Source organism: Pseudopodoces humilis, chromosome 28 (assembly GCF_049639895.1).
Source record: "Pseudopodoces humilis isolate 2021_Gansu_Grassland_sample_001 chromosome 28, ASM4963989v1, whole genome shotgun sequence".
In the NCBI taxonomy this organism is placed as follows: Eukaryota; Metazoa; Chordata; class Aves; order Passeriformes; family Paridae; genus Pseudopodoces; species Pseudopodoces humilis.
The window spans coordinates 676551-686828 of record NC_142227.1 but is presented as its reverse complement, the minus strand read 5'-3'; positions in this window follow the sequence as shown (position 1 = coordinate 686828).

Genomic DNA, 10278 nt, shown 5'->3' with positions numbered 1-10278 from the left:
AGGGGGGGGCGGCCCCCTCGTCCCCTCCATCAGTTTCGCATCCCGGGGGCCGGGCGGGGCTGGGATTGATCCCCCCATCCCCTGCCCGGACGCCTTGACACGAAGAGGGGTCCAGACAGAGCCCCCCCCCCCCTCATCCTCTGCCTCCGTTTCCCCCGCCCCTGGCACGAGAAGGGACTGAGGCCGACCTTGCCTGAGTTTCCCAAATTTCCCATCGCGGTGAGGGGCCCCCACAGCCCCCAAGGTGACCCCCCTCCATTACTGCCTGTCCCCAGGCTGAACCCCCGCCCATCCCCTGCCTCAGTTTCCCCTCGCCCCCAGGAGCTGCTCTGCACCCCACGGGTGCTGCCCCCCCAAACCTGCCCGCCCCGGGCTGCAGGGGAAGCCAGGACGGGCCCGGGGGGCACCCGGAGGCCTGGGGATGACACGCAGGGTGGGGGCCTAGCACGGCATCACTTCGGTCCCTTTGTGCCGGTTGTTTTAGCCTGAAAACCCCAAACCGGGGTAAAACCTTGTCCGGGTGTTGCGGGTGGCCCGAGCTGTGCCCGCCCTGGCGAGCGGGAGGTTCGGAACATGATTCACCTCTTCCTGCATCCCTCCGGCCCTGCTGCTTCCCAGGGCAGGGGGGGCACGGCCGCCCCCGGGGGGACCCTGAAAGGGGAAGGGGGGTCTCCAGGGGAAGGAAACGCAGCCATGACTCAGCGCCTGAATCACCGTCCCCAGGGGGACAGCGAGGGGACACTGCGAGCCCCTTGACCTGTTCACACAGCCCCGGCCCTCCGCTCCCCTAGCTCGGGCTCATTATGGCTAATTAATCGACCCTCATGGGAATTAACTCCTCCACAATTCCTGGAGGCAGCGTCCAGACGCTGAACATCAGCACCATCCTGGAGCACCCCGATATCCCACGGATATCCCACGGCACCCCAGCATGGCAGGGCACCCGAATATCCCCCGGTACTGTCCCACTGCACCCCAACACCCCACGGCACCCGAATGTCACCGGTACCCCCATCCCACCGGGTCCCACGGCACCCTAACAGCCAGTGGCACCCTGAGACCCCCTGGCACCCCGACATCCCACGGCCGTGGTGGTCCCAGGACTCCTCCCGAGCAGGAATTTTGGCTGGCACTTTGGAAAACAGCGGCCCTGGGAGGGCTCTTCCCATCCGCAGCCTCCAGATCGGGATTTATTCCCGGATTTGGGGATTTATGTGACCTTTAAGGGAACAGCGCGGAGGAGTCGATGGGCTCGGGCAGCCTCAGTGCGATGAGCGGGGCCGGTCTCAGCTGCGGGGAGCGGTGGGATGGGGGGGTCCGGGCTGTGTCGGGCCCCCCGCCTGTCCCGGCACGAGACCCCCACAGCACCCCCCGCCCCCTCGCTCCTGCTGGGGCCCAGGCAGGGGTTTTGGGGAGCGGTGCCTTCGCAGCCCCCCCCGTCTGCACTGCAGATCCCCCTCCCAGCCAGGGATGCACCCCCGGTACCCCCAGACCCTCCACCCTGCGGGGAGAGGAGCCCCAGTCCCGGGGGATCCTGGCACGGCAGCCCCGTCCTCACTGGGAGAACCCCTGGATCAGGACCCGAGTGTGCGCGTGTGGCTGTGCACAATTCATGTGTTTGCACCCTTGTACATGTGTGTGTCCGTCTGTGTGTCCATCTGTGTGTCCATCCATCCATCCATCCATCCATCATCCATCCATCCATCATCCATCCATCCATCCATCCATCCATCATCCATCCATCCATCCATCCATCCATCATCCATCCATCCATCCATCCATCCATCATCCATCCATCCATCCATCCATCCATCATCCATCCATCCATCCATCCATCCATCATCCATCCATCATCCATCCATCATCCATCCATCCATCATCCATCATCCATCATCCATCCATCCATCCATCCATCATCCATCATCCATCATCCATCCATCCATCATCCATCATCCATCATCCATCCATCATCCATCCATATCCATCCATCCATCATCCATCCATCCATCATCCATCCATCATCCATCCATCCATCCATCATCCATCATCCATCCATCCATCATCCATCATCCATCCATCCATCCATCATCCATCATCCATCCATCCATCATCCATCATCCATCCATCATCTATCCATCATCCATCATCCATCATCCATCCATCCATCATCCATCATCCATCCATCCATCCATCCATCATCCATCCATCCATCCATCATCCATCCATCCATCCATCCATCCATCATCCATCCATCCATCATCCATCCATCATCCATCCATCCATCATCCATCCATCCATCATCCATCCATCCATCCATCCATGTGTCCATCCGTGTGTCCATCTCTTTGTGTCCATCCATCTATCCGTGTGTCCATCCATCTGTCCGTGTGTCCATCCACCCACCCGCGTGTCCCCCTGTCCCTGTCGCAGCCCTGCAGAGCTCTGTTTTCCCTCCTCGCTGCTCTCTCAGCTCGGATCCTCTCCCGGGGCATCCCGGGCCCCGCCGCTCCCGCAGCCGCCGCCGGCCGTGCCGGGGCCGGCCCTTCCCGGCACGCGGGCGCTCGGGGAGGAAGAGTGGTAATTAACTTAATTTGCACATGCAAATCATCCGCAGTTGGAATCTGTTAATTTTATAATTTGATGTTTAATGTACATATCTGCTGTGTTTTCCCAGGCAGAAACCCAACATTTTCTGGGTGCTAATGACGGGGGCCGTGCCCCGGGGTGGGGGACAGGGACCCCCCCGGGGGTCGGGGCGCTGCGAGGCACCGGGGATCAGCCGCCACCGGGAACGGGCACATCCCGCCCGGTCCGGCCGCTGTACGCTTGGGCCAGCCCCAAAAATGATTGAATTTGCCTCGTTCTGGAGGCGGAGCATCTTCTTTCCACCCCGGGAAGTGTTTTGGGATGATTGTGGTGAGCTGAGACCTCGTGTCGGTTTAGGGGGGTGCAGTGGCCACCGGAGCATCCCCACCCTGCGGGGTCACCGATGGCACCCAGCACCAACCATCAGCACCCCAAAATGCAGGAGACAGGGGACAGGGTCCCCTCCCCCTTCCCCAGCACCCCTGGGAGCTCTGAGGCCTCATCCCCATCCCCAAGGTCCTGCCTGAGCACGGGGAGGCTGCAAACACTGGGGCTGTGCCCTGGGGCTGAGCATCACCCCAAATACTGCCCTGGGACCGAGAATCACCCCAAATACTGCCCTGGGACCCAGCATCACCCCAAATACTGCCCTGGGATGAACATCACCCCAAATACTGCCCTGGGACCCAGCATCACCCCAAATACTGCCCTGGGACTGAACATCACCCCAAATACTGCCCTGGGGCTGAGCATCCCCGGGCGCTGGGCATCGCTCCAGGGCTCAGCATCCCTTCAGAGCTGAGCGTCACCCCGAGTTCAGGCATCACCCCGGGCCGAGCAGCACCCCGGGGCCAACCATGGCCCCAAAGCCGACCCCCAAAGCCGATCATCCCCCAGAGGCAGCGCTGCCCGAGGCCGCCCCAGCCCGTCCCCGGTTATCTGCAGGAGCAGCTGGGGCTTTGCATGTGCCGGATTTGTGGGTTCCCTTTGAAGCTGCGGCTGCCGCCGGCCCCGCGCCGCTGCTTCGGCGGAGATAACGCGGTTCCCGCAGCCCCGGGGCTCGGAAGGACGCGGTCACCTCCTCCCCGGGGCTGGATCCGCCCGGGAGCTCCCCCGGGAGCAGGGAGCGGCCCCTGGGGAGCAGGGGAGGGTGATGCCACCTTCCTAATGAAAACTAATTGCCATTAATCCCGTCTCATTGTTTACTCGGGGCTGATTTAAGCACATTTCAGGCAAGACTGAGCAGTTGAACATTTCTAATGTATTTTTCTTTCTGCTTTAATGACCTTGTTCCTGCCACCCGGCTGCCATCTCCGTGCTCCGGGAGGTGACTGCTGACTTCACCGAGTTCATCCGGACAGAGAAGGACCCTCGGTGGCTGCGCTGGGGGGGTTGGGACGGAGCTGAGCCCTCCGAGCCCCAGGGGGACCCGGCTGGGCCCGGTGCCGGCTGGGACAGCCCCTTGTCCCCATCAGTGTCACCTTCACCGGCCTCTCCCGTCCAGATGTACCCCGAGGCCAAATCCAGCTGTTTCCAGCGCTGTACAGCCCTCAGGTCCCATAGCTCTGCCATCCAGATGTGCCCCCCGTCAGCCCATTCCAGCTGTTCCCGCTGTCACCCCAGGGCCATCCATCCAGCTGTTGCCCCCGTGCTCCCAAAACAGCTGTTCCTACTGTTTCCCCATCCAGATGTGCTCCCGGGAGTCCGCTGTGTCCCAGCCCAGCTGTTCCCCCCCAGTCCACGGCCCGTCCCCCCACACCCCCCCCCCCCCCGTGCCCCCCAGCCCCCCCAGTCTCCCACCGAGCCCGGGTTATTTTTATCCTCCTTTCAGCTCTCTCCTGCTCCGGTTCCATCCGGAGTCAGTGACTTTCACAACCTCCTTTATTCCAACCCCAGACTTTCAGTTCTCCCTCCCCCTGGCAATGAACCAGCGCCGGGGGGGTCCCCCAGAGGTGCCCGTCCCCCCAAATGGCTGAGGAGGGATTTTGCCACGCTCAGGGGTTGTCCCCGTCCCCGCTCCCTCCTCAGCTTCCCTCCTTTCTCCTCAGCAGGGTAAAATCCTTAACATTTCCGTATTCTACCGAGGAGGAGGAGGAGCAAAGTCAGGGCTTTTGGGTGGGCAGTGATTTTTTCCTCCCCGGGGTCGTGGTGTGCCCCATGTCCCCCCCCCTGCCCCGACCCTTGCCCTGAGCCCCTCCCTCGCAGCTCGTGCCTCAGTTTCCCCAGTGACACACCGCACCAACAGACCCCCAAACCAAACCGCCGCCCCCCAGAGTGACCCTGCCGGCTCCCAGCGCCCCCCGTGCGGATCCCCCTGGCAGAGCGGCTCTTCCCGGGGAAAATCCGGGGCCGGCTCCTGGCTCGGGGCCCCGGCAGCGATTGTGATTTTCCCCTCAAGCGTGGCTAACGCCGGCCCCGCAGCACAAGCCAAAGCATTTCCCACCCCCCGGGGGAGCTCTGGCAACTCCCACTGCAGGGACAAACCTGGGGATGCGGGATCCCCTCCCGCAGCCAGCAAAGGCAAAGGGATTTCACACAAAGTAAAGGCACAAACCGGGAGCGGGCTGCTGGACCCATCCTGCCATTTACTGGGATTTTTTTGCCCCCTCCATCAGTTATTTTCCAGCTTTCAGCCCAGTCCCGTAGTTCTGCTGTCGTCTTTGCACGAGGATAAACCCCCAGGAACTGGGGTTCTGTTCCTCAAAAAGCCTCATTAATTCAAGGACAATCAGAGCCGAAAAAGCCGCTTTAAAAAAAAAATCTCTTTATTTATGCCATTATTACAGCCACAGAGTAAAAATGATGCACTCCTGGCTTTGAAGCAGAGCAAACAAACCGCCCGAAATGGTTAAAAAACCCCAATTAAATGGTGAAAATCTTGCCCTTCCTCCCTGCCTAAGGACTGGAGTTAAGGTCAGCTCTTTCCTTCCTTAATCTGTGATTTTTTATCAGGATAGCAATTTTCCCTGGGCTGCCAGGCGCTTGGTAAACGGCCTCTTTTGTCTTTAGCCCTTCCTTTCTCCTCAGGAAAATGGAATCCGATTTTTTTCTCGGTGTTGTTTATAGCCCGGTGCCCGGTGCCCCGAGCTGGGGATGCTCCCGCTCCAGGTGCCGCGGGCGCGGCGGCTTTGGGCGTCCGCCCGTGCCTTGTTTAACGTCCCCGTCTGTCACGGCGAGCGCCCGGGACCCGATCCAGGGAGAGCTTTGTGGCGGTGAAGTGCCAAGCCGGCACGCCGCGGGCGCCTGGCAGGCGCGGCCAGGGTTCATCGGCGTTTCCCATGGGCCAGCACGTCCCCAAGCCGCCACCCTTTGTCCCCAAAGAGGTTCCTGCGCCTCCTCCGGCCTCCAGACCCCGAGGCCGGATCCTGCGCCCCTTCCTGGGGAAGCCTTGGGCCTCGCTTTGCCTGGGCTTTGCTCCAATCGATGCTCCAGCCTCTCTTAACACCTCGCAGGGATCGATGGACAAGGCAGGGAATTGCCTGCGCCGAGGGACGCGGATAATCCCCCCGGCAGGGCTCTGCCTGCAGCGCTCACCTTAACCCTGCCCGTGCCGCGATGGGCACCAGGCTCCCGGGCGGTGCCACCCCCCTGTGCCCATCCCCGGGGCCTCCGGTCCCCAGCCCTGCCCTTCCTGCAGCTGCGAACAGCTCCCGCAGCCGCCGAGAAAACCCCAAATCCACCAAAATCTCCCCAAAACCGGACCAGCTGCTGGCACCGGGGCAATATCCCTGAGGGTAGGGACACCACTGCCCGCTGCTGAGCGTTCCCTTCCCGGATCCCCTCCTAGATCCCCACGCTCCACTTCCACAGTGCAATTTAATCACTAAAAGGCAATTTGACACCTTAAAATCTCACTCTGCAAAAGGCTGCGGGGCTGCCCACGCTCCCACGGGCTGTGGGAATGTCCTCATCCCGCCCTGCCCTCATCCCTGGAGCAGCGGAGCAGGAACCAGCCCGGCCGGTGGCAGAGCCCTGTCACAGCTCAGAGTCACAGGGGGGATCCAGGTCCCCGAGGGGTGACCCGGCCAGGGATGCTGGGGACAGCGATATCCCAGCGAGGAGCTGGATCCCATCCTGGGGAATCGGCTTTCGAGGAAAAACAATGTGGGGAGAGGGAAGAGGAAGCTGGAAAAGCTCCAAGATCAGCGGCACCGATACGAAACCATAAATTACCCTCCGGCTGTGCCGGCTGCGGGGACGGGCAGCCCCTCGGAGGGCCGGGGAAGCGGCACCGCCGGCATCGACCCCGGCCCTGCCGCCGCGGCTGAGCCGCTGCCATCGTTAGCGGGAGCTGCAATTTCTCATCAATCTAAAGCGACTAATTAACAGGCGCCGCGGCCGGGGCTGCTCCCCGCATCCATCACGGCACGCGGCCCCGCATCCATCACGGCCCCGCCGGCGGCGGGGTTGGTGCCCGCTGTAAATCACCGGTACCGGGGCTCTGCGCCGGAGCTCGGGGCCAGCGGGAGGGGCGCAGAGCCCCCGGTTCCGGCAGCTCGGGATGCGCCCGCTGGGTCGGGAGGACTCCGGTTCCCTTCATCCCCCTCCGGCAAGCGTTAAGCAGCTCCGCTTCCCGGCATCCCCACGATCTAATTACACCCGGGATGAAGCAGGGAACGATACCTCGCCGTTAATTAATAACTCGTCACGGCTCAGAGCAGGCGGAGAGCGTGAACGCCGGTGCTGGTGGATCAGGGCGCCCAGGTTTTGGGGTGCAGGGGGAGGGCACAGGCGCCCTCAGAGCCGGAAAGGGAAAGAGGAGCTGAAAAACGACATTTAAATAATAAATCCCAGCTATTAAGAGAGGCTGTACCTGGGAGCGCCGGGCAGCGCCGGCGGCCAGCGGGGTAATTAGACCGCGGCTGAAATGATGAAAAGATATCTGCAGGCTTTGAGGCCGAGGCTTTGAAGCTGTAAATCCTGTGAAGGCAGCATCCCCGCACGCACCCGCCGGGAGATATTTACCCGGGACCTGCTTCCCACCATCCACGTGGTGTGCAGAGCCGAGGAAAAAATCCCCCCGCCACGGGAAGATGATGAGCCCGGAGGGATATTCCTCCCAAATTCTGCGCTCTGGGGAAGGACAGCGGGGGTGCGCTGGGCACCGGGGTGCTGCGGTGGCTCAGCCGGGGGTACCCCGGTGCCGCAGCTGCCTGTGCCGGCAATGCCAGAGCCTCGTCCCGTGGGGTGTTGGAGCTTCTGGGACGAAGGGAGCGGTCCCGGTCAGCGCAGGGGCTGAGGGTGAGCTCAGCAAGGGGGGCCAACACCACCGAGGGAGGGTTGGTGCTGCCGGGGGGTCCCGCCGGCCTGGCCGGGGGTGTTCCCCCAGCACAAGGAAAGGTTTGGATTTCAAACACCGCTGTCCCAAGCTGGCACTGCACACTCCCCACGGACACACGGACACCCCTGCCCGTGCCCGGGTGTTCACCCACCCCCCGCGGCAGCGCTCGGCCCTTGGCAGCGGTGTGGCTGTGCCAGGTCACCCAAAGGGATGTGACAGGGGTGGCACCCGCCTCAGAGAGCCCATCCAGACTGGGAGAACCTTGGATTCGGCCTCTCACCGGCCCAAAGCCCCTCGGCACGGGGCTCTGGGGCCGGCGGTGCCACCGGGGTGCTGCGTGGCCGGACAGGCAGAGCCCAGCAGGAGCGATGCGGCAGCTCGGCACAGGGGTAATTAGCAGCTTTGATTCCAGATCCTCATTAGGGGCTGGCACCCCCCGCTGTTGCGCTCCGTGCAATTAGTCGCTAAGTAACACACGGATATTTATACCCCGGCACAGAACCGGGGCCGGCACGGTGCCGGCATCGCCGGGATGCTCCGGCTGGGACCGGCCGCGGCCGGGACATTTTGGGACCAGGAGCCCGGCCTTGGAGCTGGGCTGAGGGGCCGAGAGCCGGCCCGGGGCGCTCAGTGCGGGGCAGCAGCCAAGGGTGGGCACCCACAGGGACACGCGTGGCACCGGCAGCCCGGGGAAGCCACGTCCCTGGGACCGGCAGCTCCGAGAGGCTTTTCCACGGGGAAGATGTTTTATCTTCCCTCTCACCCCACCCTAATTAATTGTTTTAATTAAGGAAATGCCACCTCCACTCCCGACTGCCATTTGCCTGCAGAAACGTTGCTAATTCCGGCGAGGGAATCGCGCCGGGGCTCGTTCGCAGGCAGCTGGGAGGGGGATTGTGAGTGCCGGGGGGGGGGCTAAAAATATATGGGAAAAAGGAAAATAAATGAGCTCTAAGATGTGCAAATCACCCTCCAGGCAGCGGAGGGACTTTGGGGGTCCCCTGCCAGGGAAGGGGTGGCCGTGGTGGGGGATGCGGTCTGGTGCCTCCATCCACCCCCTCCGGCCGGCCGCGGGTGGGTGCCGGGGGAGCCGGGTCCCTTGTGGTGTCACCCGGCCGGAGAGAGGTTTGGGAAGTGGGGGGCTGAGCCCCGAATTTGCCACTACACGGAGCTGGCACCACCGCCTCCCTCGCCGGCTTTGTCAGCAGCAGCCGGGAGCTCGCGCTGCGCTCTGCTTTTTAACAGCTTTCATGAATTTTAATGGGCAGTTGCTGCTGGATTTCTCCTCTTCCCGCTGCCTTCCCGCTCCCCGCAGCCCTTCGGGTCGCCCTTTTCCTCCCCGGGGCTGCTCCGGCTCTCGGCATCCTCCGAGCCCCCCCAGATCCCCCCGGTGCCCCCCTCGGCACCCGCAGATTTGTCTCCAGCAGCGCCGGGTGTTGGCGGCGGTGCCGCGGGTCTGCCCGGTGGCTCCGGGCACCCCGGTGGCTTTTCCCGAAATTCCATGGATACAAAAGCTCCGGAGACGCCACTTCAGAACCATCCGTCTTTATTAGCAGCTGGTTAACACCTCCCCGAGGGACCATAACGAAGGGAAGCGACTTAATCACCGTCATGCAGCAAAGTGCGGGCGAGCTCCTCTCCCCCGGCCATTCCCACCCCCCGCGGCCTCTTCCCGGTGCCTGCGGTGTCCTCGGGTGCTCCCACCTGGTGCCGGAGCCCGTCCCGGTGCCCTCCGGTCCTCTGCTGATGTCTCTGCTGGCTCCGGGTGACAGCATCACCCCTGGGCCCGGAGCCTTGTCCCTGACGGGCCCTCCTGGTTCTCCACTATGTCCCTCCTGGCCCCAAGCAATGATGTCCCCTCTGATGTCCCCTCTCCTCCCTGCCGGTCCATGATGGGATCCTCCATGGGAGGGATTCTGCCCTTTCCCAGGGGATTTGGAGTGTGGGGCCGGGACAGTGCAGAGCAAAGGGGTTTGGGTTTGTGAGGAGAAGGTCACAGGGCCACGGCTCCTCGGGCACAGGGGTACGGGGAGCCGCTTGTCCCCGGGGGTGGTGGCACCCCCAGCACCCCCTGAAGTCCCACAGTGGGGGGATATCGTGGGGGTGTGGATCCAGCCCCACCGGCTGCCAAACCCACCAGCCCTCGCTGTGGCTCCATCCCAGCTCCCAGCAGCTTTCCCAGAGGCTCCATTCCCAGCTCCTTTAGATTTGGGTCCCATTCCGAACACAAAGCGTCGCTTCGAAACGACTCGTGGTTGCCAAAGGGATCGAAATAACATTTTCTGGCGAAGATTTCACTTTGTTTTTTAAAAACGCTGCTTAGAAATGGCTCGGCGCTGTCGGTCCCTCTCCTGCCACCGCCAAATTCCAGAGATTTTGGAGCTGATCCCACCTGGCTCCAAAATTCCTCT